At 35.2% G+C, this 17,412-nt stretch overlaps 1 protein-coding gene across 23 annotated transcripts in view; it reads right to left on the bottom strand.

Annotated features, from left to right (window-relative positions):
* RIMS1 (regulating synaptic membrane exocytosis 1) overlaps positions 1-17,412 on the bottom strand; it is a 497,245-nt gene that overhangs the window by 228,934 nt on the left and 250,899 nt on the right. Inside the window, exons 1-3 of one of the 23 annotated variants that reach the window (XM_046005325.1) lie at positions 12,988-12,992; positions 10,771-10,773; positions 540-543 (exon numbers count right to left, since the gene is read on the bottom strand). The exons of the other annotated variants lie outside the window; for them this stretch is intronic. The gene's annotated coding sequence lies outside the window, so the exon portion shown is untranslated. Of the gene's footprint in view, positions 1-539; positions 544-10,770; positions 10,774-12,987; positions 12,993-17,412 lie in introns of those variants that run through there. 23 annotated transcript variants of the gene reach the window in all.

Raw genomic sequence — 17,412 nt, 5'->3', positions numbered from 1 at the left:
ACCCCTTCTGAAAAAAATATTTTTCAGAAGGCTTATATGATAAATGAGTATATGCTTAATAAATTGTATTGATGACTACTATACCAACACAGTATTTCCATTATAAGAAATGCAAAATAGAAACTAAATTAATGAGATTTAAAAAGTAAGTAGCCATTTAATTTTATTTTGTATCCAAATAGACTATCCTAGACTATGAGCTTTAGACTTTAAAATCATAATCTCTAGCTCAGGCATCTAGTAAAATGTCTGAAACTATATATCCTCTTATCTACTACATATGGTCACTTGAATGTAATGCAGGAGCCTCAAACTTAAAACATACCAAACAAAAGTGATTATGCTTTCTACAAAACTTGCTCTTGTGTTGGGGTTAATGTAGAGCATGAAATCAGCCATAATACCTGGCTTGGTAAAATGTAACACAGAGGCCACTGGGGGCAAAGGAAGATTTTGGACAAGGATGTAGGTCTTCTGGGGGTGAAGGAAGATTTCAGAGAACGGCATAGGCCTTCGGAATGCCCCAAGGCCAGTGTGACCACTCTGCCATTGGAATGCTGTTGGGAGTTACTTTCCCCAAAACTTTCTTAGCCCAAACAGCCACCCTGTGATCTAAGAGACGTATGCATTGTTCCTTAGGCTACCTTTACTAGAACAACCAGATTAGCATATGCTATCTCTCCCGTAAACAGATCCTCCTCCTTTCAGTGCTACCCGTGGTCATAAGTCACATGCTTAAGAAACAGCGATAAGGAGTTGTGATTATCCCGAAGGCAATAAAAGTGGGAGCAAAGAAGAGCAAAGGGTCTTCATCTCTGAGTGTTGACCACCTTGACTTCTCTCTTTCACAGTGAAGTTTGGAGTAATCTTTCATCCGTTGGTACAGGGATTATTGGCCATTCCTGGCACTCTTGTCCTGTATTGTTTGTCTCAGTTAATAGTACCACCACCCACAACTAAACCAAACAATCTGAGAATGATCCTAGCTTATCTTCTTCCCTAATGCTTCATCAAATCTTAACTGATTTCTGAATATCATGACTCAAATTTGCTTCCTCCTGTCTGTTCCCATTGTACTGACTTATTTGAGGTCATGATCTCTTCATGTCAAGATTTCTATAGCTGATACCCTAACAGACCTTCCTCCTCCTCCTATTGCCCCGCAATAAATCTTCCAAACCATTTTCACATCTTCCAAAATTTAAATTCAACAAAATCACATATATTCAAGATATAATTATAACTCTTGTTTAGCATACTTTGGTTCTTTCCTACTTTTTTCAACATCATCAACAGCTGTTTCCCACATATACTCCATTCTCTGGTTTTCTGAATATTCTGTAGGTCCTGGAATTTGTTCTAGATGTTTAGCTAAATGACCTTATTTAATGGTTCACCCCATTTCCAAATGGAGCATATACATTTTATAACATCTGCATTTTTCACATCTGATAAAATACTTCATATATTCATTGATAATATAAAACTTCCATATGTATTTTACCTGACATAGGAATGTATGATGAGGAAAAGCAAGAAAATTATTGTGTGTAGATTCAATGCAATCTCTATCAAAATACTATCAACGTTTTTCATGGAGTTGGAACAAATACACTAAAATTTGTATGGAACCAGAAAAGGCCCCTAATAATCAAAGGAATGTGAAAAAAGAAAACAAAAGCTGATGGCATCACAACTCTAGACATCAAGCTATATTACAAAGCTGTAATCATCAAGAGAGTATAGTACTGGCACTAAAACAGAATAGATCAATGGAACAGAATAAAGAACCCAGAAATGGACCCTAAACTCTATGGGCAACTAATCTTCCACAAAGCAGGAAAGAATGTCCAGTGGAAAAAAGTCTCTTCAACAAATGGTGCTTGGAAAATAGGACAGCTACATGCAGAAGAATGAAACTGGACCATTTCCTTACACCATAAACAAAGATAGACTCAAAATGGATGAAAGACCTAAATGTGAGACAGAAATCCATCAAAATCCTAGAGGAGAACACCAGCAGCAACATCAGTGACCACAGCTGCAGCAACTTCTTGAAAGGCATGTATCCAAAGGCAAGTGGAAGAAAGGCAAAAATGAACTACTGGGACTTCATCAAGATTAAAAGCTTTTGCACAGTAAAGAAAACAGTCAACAAAACCAAAAGACAGCTCATAGAACAGGGGAGGACATTTGCAAATGTCTTATCAGATAAAGAGCTAGTATCCAAAATCTATAGAGGACTTATCAAACTCAACACCCAAAAACCAAATAATGCAGTCAAGAAATGAGCAGAAGACATGAACAAACATTTCTCCAAAGAAGACATACAAATGGCCAATAGACACAAAAAATGCTCAACATCACCCAGCATCAGGGAAATACAAATCAAAACTACATTGAGATACCACCTCACACTGGTTCAGAATGGCTAAAATTAACAAGTCAGGAAACAACAGATGTTGGCAGGGATGTGGAGAAAGGGGAATGCTCTTACGCTGTTGGTGGGAATGCAAGCTGGTACAGCCACTCTGGAAAGTATGGAGGTTCCTCAAAAAGTTAAAAATAGAGCTACCGGGGCGCCTGGGTGGCTCAGTGGATTAAGCCGCTGCCTTCGGCTCAGGTTATGATCTCAGGGTCCTGGGATCGAGCCCCGCATCGGGCTCTCTGCTCCGCAGGGAGCCTGCTTCCTCCTCTCTCTCTACCTGCCTCTCTGCCTACTTGTGATCTCTGTCTGTCAAATAAATAAACTCTTTAAAAAAAAAAAATCATTTTTAAAAAAATAGAGCTACCCTAAGACCCAGCAAATGCACTACTAGGTATTTACCCCAAAGACACAAATGTAGTGATCTGAAGGGGCACCTGCATCCCAATGTTTATAGCAGCAATGTTCATAATAGCCAAACTATGGAAAGAGCCCAAATGTCCATCAACAGGTGAATGGATAAAGAAGATATGGTATCTATATACACTGAAATACTACTCAGCCATCAAAAAAAAAAAAAAAAAAGAAAGAAAGAAATCTTGCATTTGCAAAGATGTGGATGGAAGTAGAGAGTGTTATGCTAAATGAAATAGTCAATCAGAGAAAGACAATTGTCATATGATCTCATTCATATGTGGAATTTAAGAAACAACAGGATGAAAGGGAAGGGAAGGAAAAATAAAACAAGATGAAATCAGAGAGGGAGAAAAACCATAAGAGACTCGTAACCATAGGAAACAAACTGAGACTTGCTCAAAGGGTGGTGGGCAGGGTATTTGCTAAAACTGTGATGTATTAAGGAGGGCACTTGTTATAATGCATACTGGGTGTTTTATTTAAGTGATGAATCACTAAATTCTACTCCTAAAACCAATATTACACTCTATGTTAACTAAAATTTAAATAGAAAAACATTTTTTAAAAAGATTAAAAAATACATGTGTAATTCTTATCGTAAAAAATATTTTCTTCTGGTGTGTAAGTTTTGTGGTACCATACCAGTAACCCATAAGTGGGTATAGCTGGATCTTTATGAGTCTTTATCCAAATACTAAATTGCTTCTGTTCAAGATAAGACTTTGGAAGGCCTGACAGAGAATAGCTATTGGGACCATAAAGTTGAACAAACATTCTTCTCAAGTCAAAGCGAATACCCACTAAGATAGACCACAGGTTGGCCATTTAAAAAAAAACAAACAAACTCAATATATTAGAGAACTGACGTCACATAGCATATATTCTCTGATCAAAATTAAATAAAATTAGGGGTGACTGGGTGGCTCAGTTGATTAAGCATCTGCCCTTGGCTCAGATCATGATCTTGGGGTCCTGAGCCCTGCATCTAGCTCCCTGCTTGTGGGAAGCCTGCTTCTCCCTCTCCTCCCTGCTCATACTCTCTCTCATTCTCTCTCTTTTTCAGACCAAAAAAAAAAAAAAAAAAAATCCAAATTCAATAAAATTAGAAGATAATAACTTAAAAATTCTGGAAATAGCAAAATTTTGGAAATCAAGCAACACATACCCAAATATGACAAGGTAAAAAAAAAAATCACAAATTAAAATATCTATTGATCTGGATAATAAAAAAAAGATAATCTATCAAAATTTGTAAGATGCACCTAAAACACTTCTTAGAAAGAAAATTGTGGAATTAAACATTCCATTGCAAAAGAAACAATTAGAGGCACCTGGATGGCTCAGTTGGCTAAGTGTCTGACTAGCTCAGATTAAGATTTAAGGGTTGTGGGGTTGAGCCTCATATCAGGCTCCCTACTCAGTGGGGAGGCTGCTTCTCTTTCTCTTTCCCTCTCCCTCTGCTTCTCCCTTCCCCTCATGCTCTCTCTCTCTAAAATAAAATGAAAAAAATCTTTAAAAAAATTATAAAATCAATGATCTAAGTTTCCACTTTAAGAATAAAATGAATGAATTAATAAAAATAATTAAATATAAGGTAAAGAAGAAAATAAAAAAGATAAGAGTGGCAACTAATAAAGTATTAAATTTAAAAATCAATAACCTAAAGAAAATCCATAAAACAAAAAAATAAGGCTCCTAGAAGGGACTAATAAAACTGATTCCTTTGATTGATCAAGAAAAAGAATATAAAATGCAATTATCAGAAGAGAGGACATCATTAAAAACCCTAGATTAATTACCAAGATAAATGAAAGAATATTATTAACAATTTTATGCCAACAAATTAATTAACATGGATTTAATAGAGAAAGTCCTTAAAAATTTTAAAATAGCAAAACTGACACAAGAAGAAATAGAAAACCTGAATAGCACTAAAACTAATAAAGAAATTGAATTCATAATTAAAGGACAACTTAAAAATAAAAATGCTAGAATGAACTATCTTCACTGGAGAATTATTTTAAACATATTTGAAGAATAAATTATACTAATCTTACAAAAGCTTTTTTAATTATTATTAAAAAGGAGGAAATAAACCTAATTCCACTTCTGAACTCGTTTTTGTAAGGTCAACTTAGTCCTAATACTAAACTCCTGACACAGGAAACCCTGTTATGAGAAATTAAAAGTGGAAACCAATAGTCCTCTTCTGAACAATTATATGTCAACAAACTGTACAACATAAAATAAATGAATAAATTCTTAGAAATATGCAACTTTGCAAGACTGAATCATAAAAAATATTAAATCTGAACAAATGAATTAATAGTAAGATTGAATCAATAATCAATACTTCCCAATAGACAGAAGTTTAGGTTCATAAGTCTTCATGGGTGAAATATACTAAACATTAATACCACTTTTTTTCAAACTCTTCCAAAAACAAAACAAAACAAAACAAAAAAACCCAGAAAAGAAGGGAACACTTAAAAAAAGAAAAAGATTGATTTATTTATTGGAGAGAAGGGAAGAGAGCAAATGTGGGATGGGATGGGGGACAGAGGGAGAGGGAGAATCTCAAACAGGTTCCCTGGTGAGCATGAGCCTGACATGGGGCTTGATTTCAACAACCCTGAGATCATGACCTGAGCCAAAATTAAGAGTTGGATGCTCAACTGACCGAGCTACACAGGTGCCCCAAGAAGGGAATAATTTTCTACTCATTCTACAAGGCTAGCATCACTCTGATACCAGACAAGGACATCACAAAAAATAAAATCACAGGGGGCACCTGGGTGGCTCAGCGGGTTAAGCCTCTGCCTTCAGCTCAGGTCATGATCCCAGGGTCCTGGGATCGAGCCCTGCATCAGGCTCTCTGCTCTGCAGGGAGCCTGCTTCCTCCTTTCTCTCTGCCTGCCTCTCTGCCTACTTGTGATCTCTGTCAAATAAATAAATAAAATCTTTTAAAAAAATTAAAAAAAATAAAAAAAAAAAATAAAATCACAGGCCAATATTTCCGTGAACAGAGATGTGAAAATCCTCAACAGAATATGAGTAAACAAAATCAACAATGCACTAAAGAGATCATTTAACATGATCAAGTAGGGCTTATTCTGGGGGTTCAAGGGTTGTTCAATATCCATAAATCGGTCAATATAATATACCACGTTAATATAATTAAAGATAAAAATCATATGCTATCTCAATAAATGCAGAAAAAGCCTTTGGCAAAATTCATCATCCATTTATGATAAAAATTCTCAACAAAGTGAGTATAGAGGGAACTTACCTCAACATTATGAAGGCTATATATGACAAGCCCATAGCTAATGTTATACATAGTGGTGAAAAGTTCAAAAACTTTTTCTCTAAGATCAGGAACAAGACAAAGATGCTTGCTATCCCCACTTTAATTCAATGCACTATGGAACTCCTAACAATAGCAGTTAGGCAAGAAAAAGGATTAAAGGCATCCAAATTGGAAAGAAAAAAATAAAACTGTCACTGTTTGCATATGGCATGATGTAATATTTAGAAAATCTTAAAGTCTCTACTAAAAAAAAGTTAGAATTAATAAACAAATTCAAAGAAATTGTAAGATAAAAATCAACATACAAAAATATCATGTTTCTGGGGCACCTGGGTGGCTCAGTGGGTTAAGCCTCTGCCTTTGGCTCAAGTCATGATCTCAGGGTCCTGGGATCGAGCCCCGCATTGGGTTCTCTGCTCAGCAGGGAGCCTGCTTACTCCTCTCTCTCTCTGCCTGCCTCTCTGCCTACTTGTGATCTCTGTCTGTCACATAAAAAAAAAGAAAATAAAATCTTAAAAAAAAATATCGTGTTTCTATACAGTTATTAACTATCAGACAGAAAATAAAGAAAATAATCCCATGTACAACTGCATCAAAAAGAATAAAATACCCAGGAATAAACTTAACTAAGAGGGTGAAAGAACAATAAACTGGAGGTATTATGCTCCCTGATTTCAAACTATATTACAAAGCTATAATAATCAAAACAGTATGGCATTGGTAGCAAAACTGACACATAGATCATAGAGAGCCCAGAAATAAACCCATGCTTATACTGTCACTCAATTTATGACAAAGGGGCCAAGAATATACAATGGGGAAAGGAAAATCTCTTCAATAAATGGTGTTGGGGATATTGGGCAGCACTTGCAAAAGAATGAAACAGTATTCTACCTTACCAGATACACAAATCAACCCTGAAGTGAGTTAAAGATTTGAATATAAGCTCTAAAACCATAAAACTTTGGGAAAAAAATATGGGTAGTAAGCTCCTTGACATGTTCTTGGCAATGAGTTTTTGGATTTGACACCAAAAGCAAAGGCAACAGAAGTGAGACCATATCAAACTAAAAACCTTCTGCATAGCAAAGGCAAACAACAACAACATAACAACACAACCTACTGAGTAGAAGTAAATATTTGCAAATCATGTTTCTGCTTAGGGATTAATATCCAACATATATAAAGAACTCATACAACTCAACAGCAAATAAATAATAAATAAATAAGTAAACAAATAAATAAATTTTAAAGTGAGCAGAGGAACTGAATAGAGATTTTTCCAAAGAATGAATATATATGTGTGTGTGTGTGTGTGTGTGTGTGTGTACACACACATATATATATGCTAATAGACACATAACAAAGATGTTTATCATTACTAATCATTAGGGAAATGCAAATCAAAACCACAGTGAGATATAATCTTACACTTGTTAAAATGGCTATTATCAAAAAGACAAGAAACAAAAGATACAGAGAAAAAGGAATCCTTGAACACTGCTGGTATAGTTACCATGGAAACAGTACAGAGGTTCCTCGAAAAATTAAAAGTAGAACTACCATATGATCTAGCAATTATACTTCTGGGTACTTATTTGAGGAAAAGGAAAGCACTAACTTGAAAGACATAAGTACTCCATGTTTATTGCTGTATCATTTACAATAGCCAAAACATGGAAGCAACTTCAATGTCCATTAATGGATGAATGGATAAAGAAAAGGGTAATATACACATATGTGTGTGTGTATATACATATAGACATACACATGAAATGAAGTATCATGCGGCCATACGGAATAGTGAAATCTTCCCATTTGGACCACATGGGTGGACCCTGAGTGCATCATGCTAAGTGAAATAAGTCAGAGAGAAAAAGACAAGTACCATATAAATTCACTTGTATGTAGAATCTAAAATAAAAAGCAAATAGAAACAAAACAAAAGAGAACAAAAACCAACTTCATAGACACAGAGAAAAGACTGGTGGTTGCCAGATGCAAAAAGTGGGTAGTGCGCAAAATGGATGAAGAGTATCAAAATGTACTAACTTCTAGTTCTAAAACAAATAATTCATTAATAATTCAATGTACAGCACAATCACTAGAATTAATAATAACCTATTGCAGAGTACCTAGGTGGCCCAGTTGGTTGAGCCTGGTTTTCACTCAGGTCATGGTCTTGGAGTCATGGGATTGAGCCCCAAGTTGGGTTCCACACTCAGAGAGGAGTCTGCATGAGATCCTCTCTCTCCCTCTCTCTCTGCCCCTCCCCCCACATGTGTTTGCTCGTTCTCTCTCTCTCAAATAGATATGTAAATCTTGGTTTAAATTTTTTAAAATTTATTTGAGAGAGAGAGAACAAGTGGGTAGGTGGGTCAGAGAGAGATGGAGAGGTAGACTCTCTGGTGAGCAGGGAGCCCAATGTGGGGCTTGACCCACTGAGCCACTCAGGCATCCCAGATAAATAAATCTTTAAAATAATAATAATAATGATGATGTATTGCATATTTGAAGGTTAGTAAAAGAGTAAATCTTAAAAGTTCTCTTCACAAGAAAAAATTTTGTTACCATATATGCAAAGATATGTTAAATAGACTTGTGATCATTTCTCAATATATGGAAATAATAAATATATTATACGCCCAAAACTAATATTGTATGCCAATTATACCTCAATTAAAAACAAAACAAAACCAAATCTCTCAAAAGCACAGTAAGATGTTAAATTTAAACCCAAATATAATGTCACTACATGGAATAGAAACAAATTATATGTTCCAATTAAAGGGAAAAAATTGCCAAACTGAATTTTGTAATCACCATAACTGGACTATTTGCTTATTAGAAGAGATGCTCCTTGAATATTAGGATACAGAGAGATTAAATGGAGAAAAATCAAAGGAAATATCATGCAAACAATAACCAGAAGAAAGCTGGTACAGTTAAAATAATATCAGAACAAGTAGAGTTAATGCAAGAAGCCTTACTAGAGGTTAACAAAAGACGCATTTTATTGTGATAATTAATCCACGCCAAAGACACTGAATTCTAATTTTACAATCATTAACAACATAGTGTTGACGTCTATAAAGCAGAACTTGATAAATAAAAGGAGGCAAATCACAAGTATAATGGGAGATATAAACACATCTCTAAGTGACTAAAGAATATGAAGAATAAAAGTCAGTAAGGATTTAGAAGAATTGAACAAAATTTGGCCTCTTCTAAGTAGAACTGTGTTCATTAGCTGCAGAATAACAAACATTTGAATGTGTGATTCTGAAAGTGCTTTATATATTTGATGCAATCCTCCCTCAACATACACCAAAAAACCCACCAAGTTTTTCTGGAAATGTATAAGGTCATTCTAAAATTATTGTGGGGGGGCGCCTGGGTGGCTCAGTGGATAAGCCGCTGCCTTCAGCTGGGGTCATGATCTCAGGGTCCTGGGATCGAGCCCTGCATCGGGCTCTCTGCTCTGCAGGGAGCCTGCTTCCTCCTCTCTCTCTGCCTCTCTCTGCCTGCCTCTCTGCCTACTTGTGATCTCTCTCTGTCAAATAAATAAATAAAATCTTTAAAAAAAATAAAATAAAATAAAATAATTGTGGGAATGCTAAACGCAGAGAAGAACAAAGATAATCTTGAAAAAATAATTTCAGAGACTTACATTGTTTTTATCCAATCAGGCACATTTATCCCTATATCCCTATTTATTTTTATTTCCAATCAGGCAAATTGCTTTTTTAAGGCCTCAGTTATTAGGCCAATTCAGTTATTCCTCTATTATTTAGACAGAAGGTTCTTATCTATTCTAAAAAAATATACATCCATATAAGATAACCAAAGTGTAAGATCTGACAATTCTTTCTTCTCTTTTTTTAATTCAGGTGTAATTAACATACAGCATTATATTACTTTATATGCAATGTAATGATTCAACAATACTATACATCGCTTAGTGCTCACTGCAGTAAATATAGTCATCATCTGTCACCAAACAACACTTTTACGATCTTATTGACAATATTCCCTATGCTATACTTTTCCATCTCTATGACTAATTTATTTTGTAACTGGAAGTTTGTACCCTTGGGGACGCCTGGGTGACTCAGTCAGTTAAGTGTCTGCCTTTGGCTCAGGTCATGATCTCAGGGTCCTGGGACTGAGCCCCATGTCATGCTTCCTGCTCAGCGGAAATTCTGCTTCTCCACCACCAACCCCACCCCCACCCCCCACCTCCCACTTGTTCTCTCTCTCTCCCTCTTCCTTCCTCTCAAGTAAGTAAAATCTTAAAAAAAAAAAAAGAAGAAGAAGAAGTTTGTACCCTTAATTCTTTTTACCTCTTTCACCCATGTATCCCCACCCTCCCTTTAGTAACCACGTATTTGTTCTATTTAAGAGTTTGGGGTTATTTTGTCTGTTTTCCTTTGTTTCTTCACTTGTTATTTTTCTTAAATTCCATGTAGGAGTGAGATCATATGGTATTTAACTTAGCACCCTCTAGGTCCATTCATGTTGCAAATGGCAAGATTTCATTCTTTTTTATGGCTGGATAATACTACGTTGTGTATACATACCACCCCTTCTTTATTCACATTTACTTATTGACGGACACTTGCTTTGCTTCCACATCTTGGCTATTGTAAATAACTGTCAGTAAACATAGCAGAGCATATTTCTTTCTAAATTAAAATAGTCGTTACTGTTTTTATTTCCTTTGGGTAAATCCCCAGTAGTAGAACTACAGGATCATATGGTATTTCTATTTTTAATTTTTTTGAGGAATCTCCATACTGTTTTACATTGTGACTACACCAATTTGCCTTCCCACCAACAGTGCAAAAGGGTTTGTTTTTGTCCACATCCTCACCAACATGTTATGTCTTTTTTATTCTAGCCATTCTCACAGGTATAAGGCAATATTGTGGTTTTGATTTGCATTTCTCTGATAATGAGTGATGTTGAGCATCTCTTTTTGTATCCTTTGGCCATCTCTATGTTTTTATTGGAAAAATGTCCAATTTTTCAGGTCATTGGCACATTTTTAGTCAGGTTATTGTTTTTTGATGTTGAGTTACAAAAGTTCTTCATAGATTTTGGATAACCTCTTATTAGATTAATCATTTGCAAATATTTTCTTTCATTAAGAAGGCTTTTTGTTTTGTTTATGGTTTCCTTTGTTGTGTAAAAACTTTTTATTATGGTCTAGTCCCAATAGTTTAATTTTGCTTTTATTTCCCTTACTTAAAGAGATATATCCAGAAAAATATTTCTGTAGCTGATGTTAAGGAAATTCCTGTCTATGCTTTCTTCGAAAAGTTTTTCAGGTTTCACATTTAGGTCTTCAATTCATTTGAAGTGTATTTTTATGTATGGTGCATGAAAGTAGTTTAGTCTCATTATTTTGCATGTAGCTATCCAGTTTTCCTGGCACTATTTATTGAAGAGACTGTCTTTTCCCCATTGTGTAGTCTTGCCTCCTTTGTCAAAGATTAATTGATAATATAAGGGTGGGTTTATTTCTGGGCTCCCTATTCTGTTCCACTGATCCTACCCACCTATTTTTTGTGTGTCAGTACCAAACTGTTTTAATTACTACAGCTCTGTAGTATATCTTGAAATATGGATTTGTTCTTCTTTCTCCAGCTTTGTTCTCCTTTCTCAAGATTGTTTTTGCTATTTGGAGTCTTCTGTTGTTCTACACAAATTCTAGAATTATTTTTTTCAGTTCTGTGAAAAATGCTGTTGGCATTTTAATAGGGATTACATTAAATCTATAGATTGCTTTGGACAGTAAGGACATTTTAATAATATTATAATAATAATATTGATTTGTCCAATCCATGTGCATGGAATATTTTCCATCTGCTTCTGTTGTCTTCAATTTCATCAATGCTTTATCATTTTTGGAACGCAGATCTTTTACTGCCTTTGTTAAATTTATTCCTGGCATTTTAGTATTTTTGGTGCAATTATAAATGGGGATATTTTCTTAATTTCTCTTTCTGCTACTTCATTATTAGTGTTTAAATGTCTGTAAATTAATTTTGTGTCCCAGAACATTACTGAATTCATTTATCAGTTCTAGTGGTTTTTTTGTGGAGACTTTAGGGTTTTCTATATATAGTATCAGGTCATCTACAAATAGTGAGTTTTACTTCTTTCTTACCAATTTGGATGTCTCTTATTTCTTTTTCTTGTCTGATTGCTGGGGCTAGGCCTTCTAGTACTATGTTTAATAAAAATAGTCACAGTGGACATTCTTGTCCTGTTCCTGATACTAGAGGAAAAGCTCTCAGTTTTTTACCATGAGTATGATGTTACAGTGAGTTTTTCATATATGGCCTTTATTATGCTAGGGTATGTTCCCTCGAAATCTACTATATTGAGAGGTTTTACCAAGAATGGATGTTGCACTTTGTCAAGTGCTTTTTCTGCATTTATTAAGAGGACCATATGGTTTTTATTCTTTCTTTTTTTAATATGATGCATCATATTAATTGATTTGTGAATGCTGAGCCATCCTTTCATCTCTGAAATATATGACACCTGATCCTGGTGAATGTTTTTTGTTTTTTTTCTTCATCTTTTTAGTGTATTTTTAAATTCATTTTGCAATATTTTGATGAGGAGTTTTACATCTATGTTCCTCAGAGATATTGGCCTGCAGTCTCCTTTCTTTGTAGTGTCTTTTTATGGTTTTGGTATCAGGGTAATGCTGGCTTCATAGAAAGAATTTAGAAGCTATTCCTCTTCTATTTTTGGAGTTGTTTGAGAAGGAAAAGTATTAACTTGTTTTAAATGTTTGTTAGAGTCATTTGCAAATATCTACTCCTCTTTGTTTTCTTGACTGTTTCCTTTGCTGTGCAGAAGCTTTTTATCTTGATGAAGTCCCAAAGTTCATTTTCACTTTTGTATCACTTGCATTCGGAGACATGTTTTGAAGAAAGTTGCTATGGCTGATGTTGAAGAGGTTGCGACCTATGATCTCTAGGATTTTGATGGATTCCTGTCTCACATTGAGACATTTAGAGTTTATCTTCCATTTAGAGTTTTCATTTCATCCATTTAGTTTATCTTTGATTATGGTGTAAGAGAATGATCCAGTTTCATTCTTCTGTATATAGCTGTCCAATTTCCCCACCACCATTTACAGAAGAGACTGTCTTTTTTCCGCTGTATATTTTTTTCTGCTTTGTCAAAGATTAGTTGACCATAGAGGTGAGGGTCCATATTGGGGCTCTCTATTCTGTTCATTGATCTATCTGTCTTTGTGCCAGTACCATGCTGTCTTGGTGATCACAGCTTTGTAATATAGCTTGAAGTCAGGCAACGTGATGCCCCAGCTTTGTTTTTCTTTTTTGAAATTTCCTTGGCGATTCGGGGTCTTTTCTGGCTCCTTAAAAATTTTAGGATTGTTTGTTCCAGCTCTTTGAAAAATGCCATTGGCATTTTGATCGGGCTGGCATTGAAAGTATAGATTGCTCTGGGCAGCATAGACATTTTAACAATGTTTATTCTTCTCATCCATGAGCATGGGATGTTTTCCATCTTTTTGTGTCTTCTTCAGTTTCCTTCATAAGTGTTCTGTAGTTTCTAGACAATAGAATGTTTACCTCTTTGGTTAGGTTTATTCCAAGGTATCTTATGGTTTTTGGCGCTATTGTAAATGGAATCAATTCCCTAATTTCTCTTTCTACAGTTACATTGTTAGTGTATAGGAAAACAACTGATTCCTGTGCCCTGGTTTTTTATCCTGCACATTCTGAATTGTTGTTTGAGTTCCAGTAATTTGGGAGTGGAGTCTTTTGCATTTTCCACATAAAGTATCATGTGATCTGTGAAGAGAGTTTGACTTCTTATTTGCCAATTTGAATACCTTTTATTTATTTTTGCTGTCTGATTGGTGTTGCTGTAAAGAATTTCTCAAACTCAACACTCCCAGAATAAATAATCAAGTCAAGAAATGGGCAGAAGACATGAAAAGACACTTCTCCAAAAACATATGAATGCCTAACAGACACATGAAAAAATGTTCAACATCATTAGCCATCAGGGAAATTCAAATCAAAACCACATTGAGATACCACTTCACACCGGTCAGAATGGCTAAAATTAACAAGGCAGGAAACAACAAATGTTGGAGAGGATGTAGAGTAAGAGGGACCCTCTTACACTGTTGGTGGGAATGCAAGTTGATATAGCCACTTTGGAAAACACTGTGGAGATTCCTCAAGAACTTAAATATAGAGCTACCCTATGACCCAACAATTGCACTACTAGGTATTTACCCCAAAGATACAAATGTAGTGAAAAGAAGGACCGCATGCACTCCAATGTTCATAGCAGCAATGACCATAATAGCCAAACTGTGGAAGGAGCTGAGATGCCCTTCAACAGATGAATGGATAAAGAAGATGTGGTCCATATATATACAATGGAATATTATTCAGCCATCAGAAAGGATGAATACCCACCATTTTCATCTACATGGATGGAACTAGAGGAGATTATGCTAAGTGAAATAAGTCAAGCAGAGAAAGACAATTATCATATGGCCTCACTTATATGTGGAACATAAGGAACAGCATGGAGGACATTAGGAGAAGGAAGGGAAAAATAATGGGTATCAAAGGGGGGATACGAACTATGATAGACTATGGACTCTGGGAAACAAACAGAGGGTTTTAGAGAGGAGGGGGGTGGGGGAATGGGTTAGCCTGGTTATGGGTATTAAGGAAGGCACATATTGCCTGGAGCACTGGGTGTTATATGCAAACAATGAATCATGGAACATTACATCAAAAACTAATAATGTACTGCATGGTGAGTAACTTAACATGATAAAAAATAAATAAATGTTAGAATTTACCTGTGATGCCTTCTGGTACTGGACTTTTGTTTGTTGGGAGTTTTTTAATTACTGACTAAATTTCATTAACTACCAATTAGTATTTCAAATTTTCTATTTCTTTCTGATTCAGTTTTGAGAGATTTTATAAGAATTTATCTATTTCTTCTAGGATCCCCAATTTGTTGGCATATAATTTTTTTTAAGATTTTAGTTATTTATTTGACACACAGAGAGAGAGAGAGAGCAGCAGGCAGAGAGGGAAGCAGGTGCCCTGCTGAGCAGAGAGCCCAATGCAGGGCTTGATCTCAGGACCCTGAGATCATGACCTGAGCCGAAGGCAGTGGCTTAACCCACTGAGCCAACCAGGCACCCCGGCATATAATTTTTCATAATGTTCTCTTATAATCCTCCGTGTTTCTGTTGTGTCAATTCTTATTTCTTCTTTTCCATTTCTGATTTGAGTCCTCTCTCTTTTTCATGATGAGTCTGGCTTAAGGTTTGTCAATTTTGCTTATCTTCTCAATGAACTACTCCTGGTTTCTTTGATCTTTTGTATTGGCTTTTTAGTCTCTACTTCATTTGTTCTTGTTTTAATCTTTTTATTTCCTTTTTCCTACTTGCTTTTAGCTTTGTTTTTTCTTTTTCTGTCTCCTTTGGAGTAAGGTTAGATTGCTTATTTAAGATTTTTCTTGTTTCTGGGGCAACTGGTGGCTCAGTGGGTGGGAGCCTCTGCCTTCGGCTCAGGTCATGATCTCAGGGTCCTGGGATGGAGCCCCGCATCAGGCTCTCTGCTCAGCAGGGAGCCTGCTTCCTCCTCTCTTTGTCTCTCTGCCTGCCTCTCTGCCTACTTGTGATCTCTGTCAAATAAATAAAATCTTTTTTAAAAAAAGATTTTTCTTGTTTCTTAAAGTAGGCCTGTATGCTATAAAATTCCATTTTGGATCTGTTCTGATTTTGCTGCATCCCAAAGATTTTGGACCATTGTCTTTTCCCTTCTTTTGTCTCCATGTATTTTTATTTCCTTTTTTTGATTATTTGGTTAATCCAGTCATTGTTTAGTAACATTCTACCTAGCCTCCAAGTATCTATGCTTTTTCCAGTCATTTTTCTTGTAACTGATTTAAAGTTTCATACAACTGGATTTAAAGTTTCCTATAGCTGCGGTCAGAAATTTCAGTCTTCTTGAAATTATTGAGGCTTGTTTTGTGGCCTAAAATGCAATCTATCCTTAAGAATGTTCCATGTGCACTTGAAAAGAATGTGTATTCCACTGTTTTTCTTTATATGTCTGTTCTTTATATGTCTGTCAGGGCCATCTGGTCTAATATGCCATTCAAAGCCATTGTTTCCTTATTGATTTTCTGTCTAGATGATCTGTCCATTGATGTAATTGGGATATTAAAGTCTATTATTGTATTGCTGTAAATTTCTCCTTTTCAGTCAGTTAAGAGTCAATATGGTGCTCCCATATTGAGTACATAGATATTTATAATTGTTATATTCTCTTGTTAGAGTGATCTCTTTATCATTGTGTGTAGTGTTCTTCTTTTTTCTCTTGCTACAGTCTTTGTTTTAAAGCCCATTTTGCCTGACAAAGTATTGCTTCCCCAACTTTCTTTTCAATTCCACTTGCATGGCATATATCTTTCCATCCCTTTACTTTCAATCTGCATGTTTCTTTAGGTCCGAAGTGAGTCTCTTGTAAGCAGCATACAGAGGGGTCTTGCTTTTTTATCCATTCAGCTGCCCTGTGTCTTTTTGTTGGAGTATTTAGTTCATTTACATTTAAAGTAATTATTGGTAGGTATGTACTTATTATCATTTTGTTACTTGTTTTCTGATTGTTTTTGTAGTTTTATTCTGTTCCTTCCTTCTTTTCTTGCTCTCTCCTCTTTTGGTTTGATGGTTTTACTTATTGTTATGCTTGAATTCCTTTCTCTTTGTGTGTATATCTATTACAGGGTTTTGATTTGGGGTTACCATTAAGTTCATATATAACATCTTATGTATATTGTTGTCTATATTATATTGATGGTCATTTAAGTTTGAATCAATTTCAAAAGCACTTTTTCTACCCCCCATATTTTCTGTATACTATGTCATATTTTATATCACTTTATTTTGTGAATCCCTTGGTTGATTTTTGTAGATTTAATTGATTTTACTTTTTTGTTGTTGTTTGCTTTAACTTCCATGCTGGATTTATAAATAATCTACAATTTATCATATGTTTGCATTTAACTGTGAATTTTTTTCCTTTTCTAATTTTCTTACCTCTACTAGTGTCCTTTTATTACATTTCAAAGATTTCCCTTTAATTTCTTGTAAGGCTAGTTTAGTGGTGAGGAATTCCTTAACTTTTGTTTGCTTAAGAAACTATTTCTCCTTCTATTCTGAATGATA

The sequence above is a fragment of the Meles meles genome, chromosome 5 (genome assembly GCF_922984935.1).
Source record: "Meles meles chromosome 5, mMelMel3.1 paternal haplotype, whole genome shotgun sequence".
In the NCBI taxonomy this organism is placed as follows: domain Eukaryota; kingdom Metazoa; phylum Chordata; class Mammalia; order Carnivora; family Mustelidae; genus Meles; species Meles meles.
The sequence above is the reverse complement of the archived record's forward strand: the minus strand, read 5'-3'. Positions and strand labels throughout refer to the sequence as shown.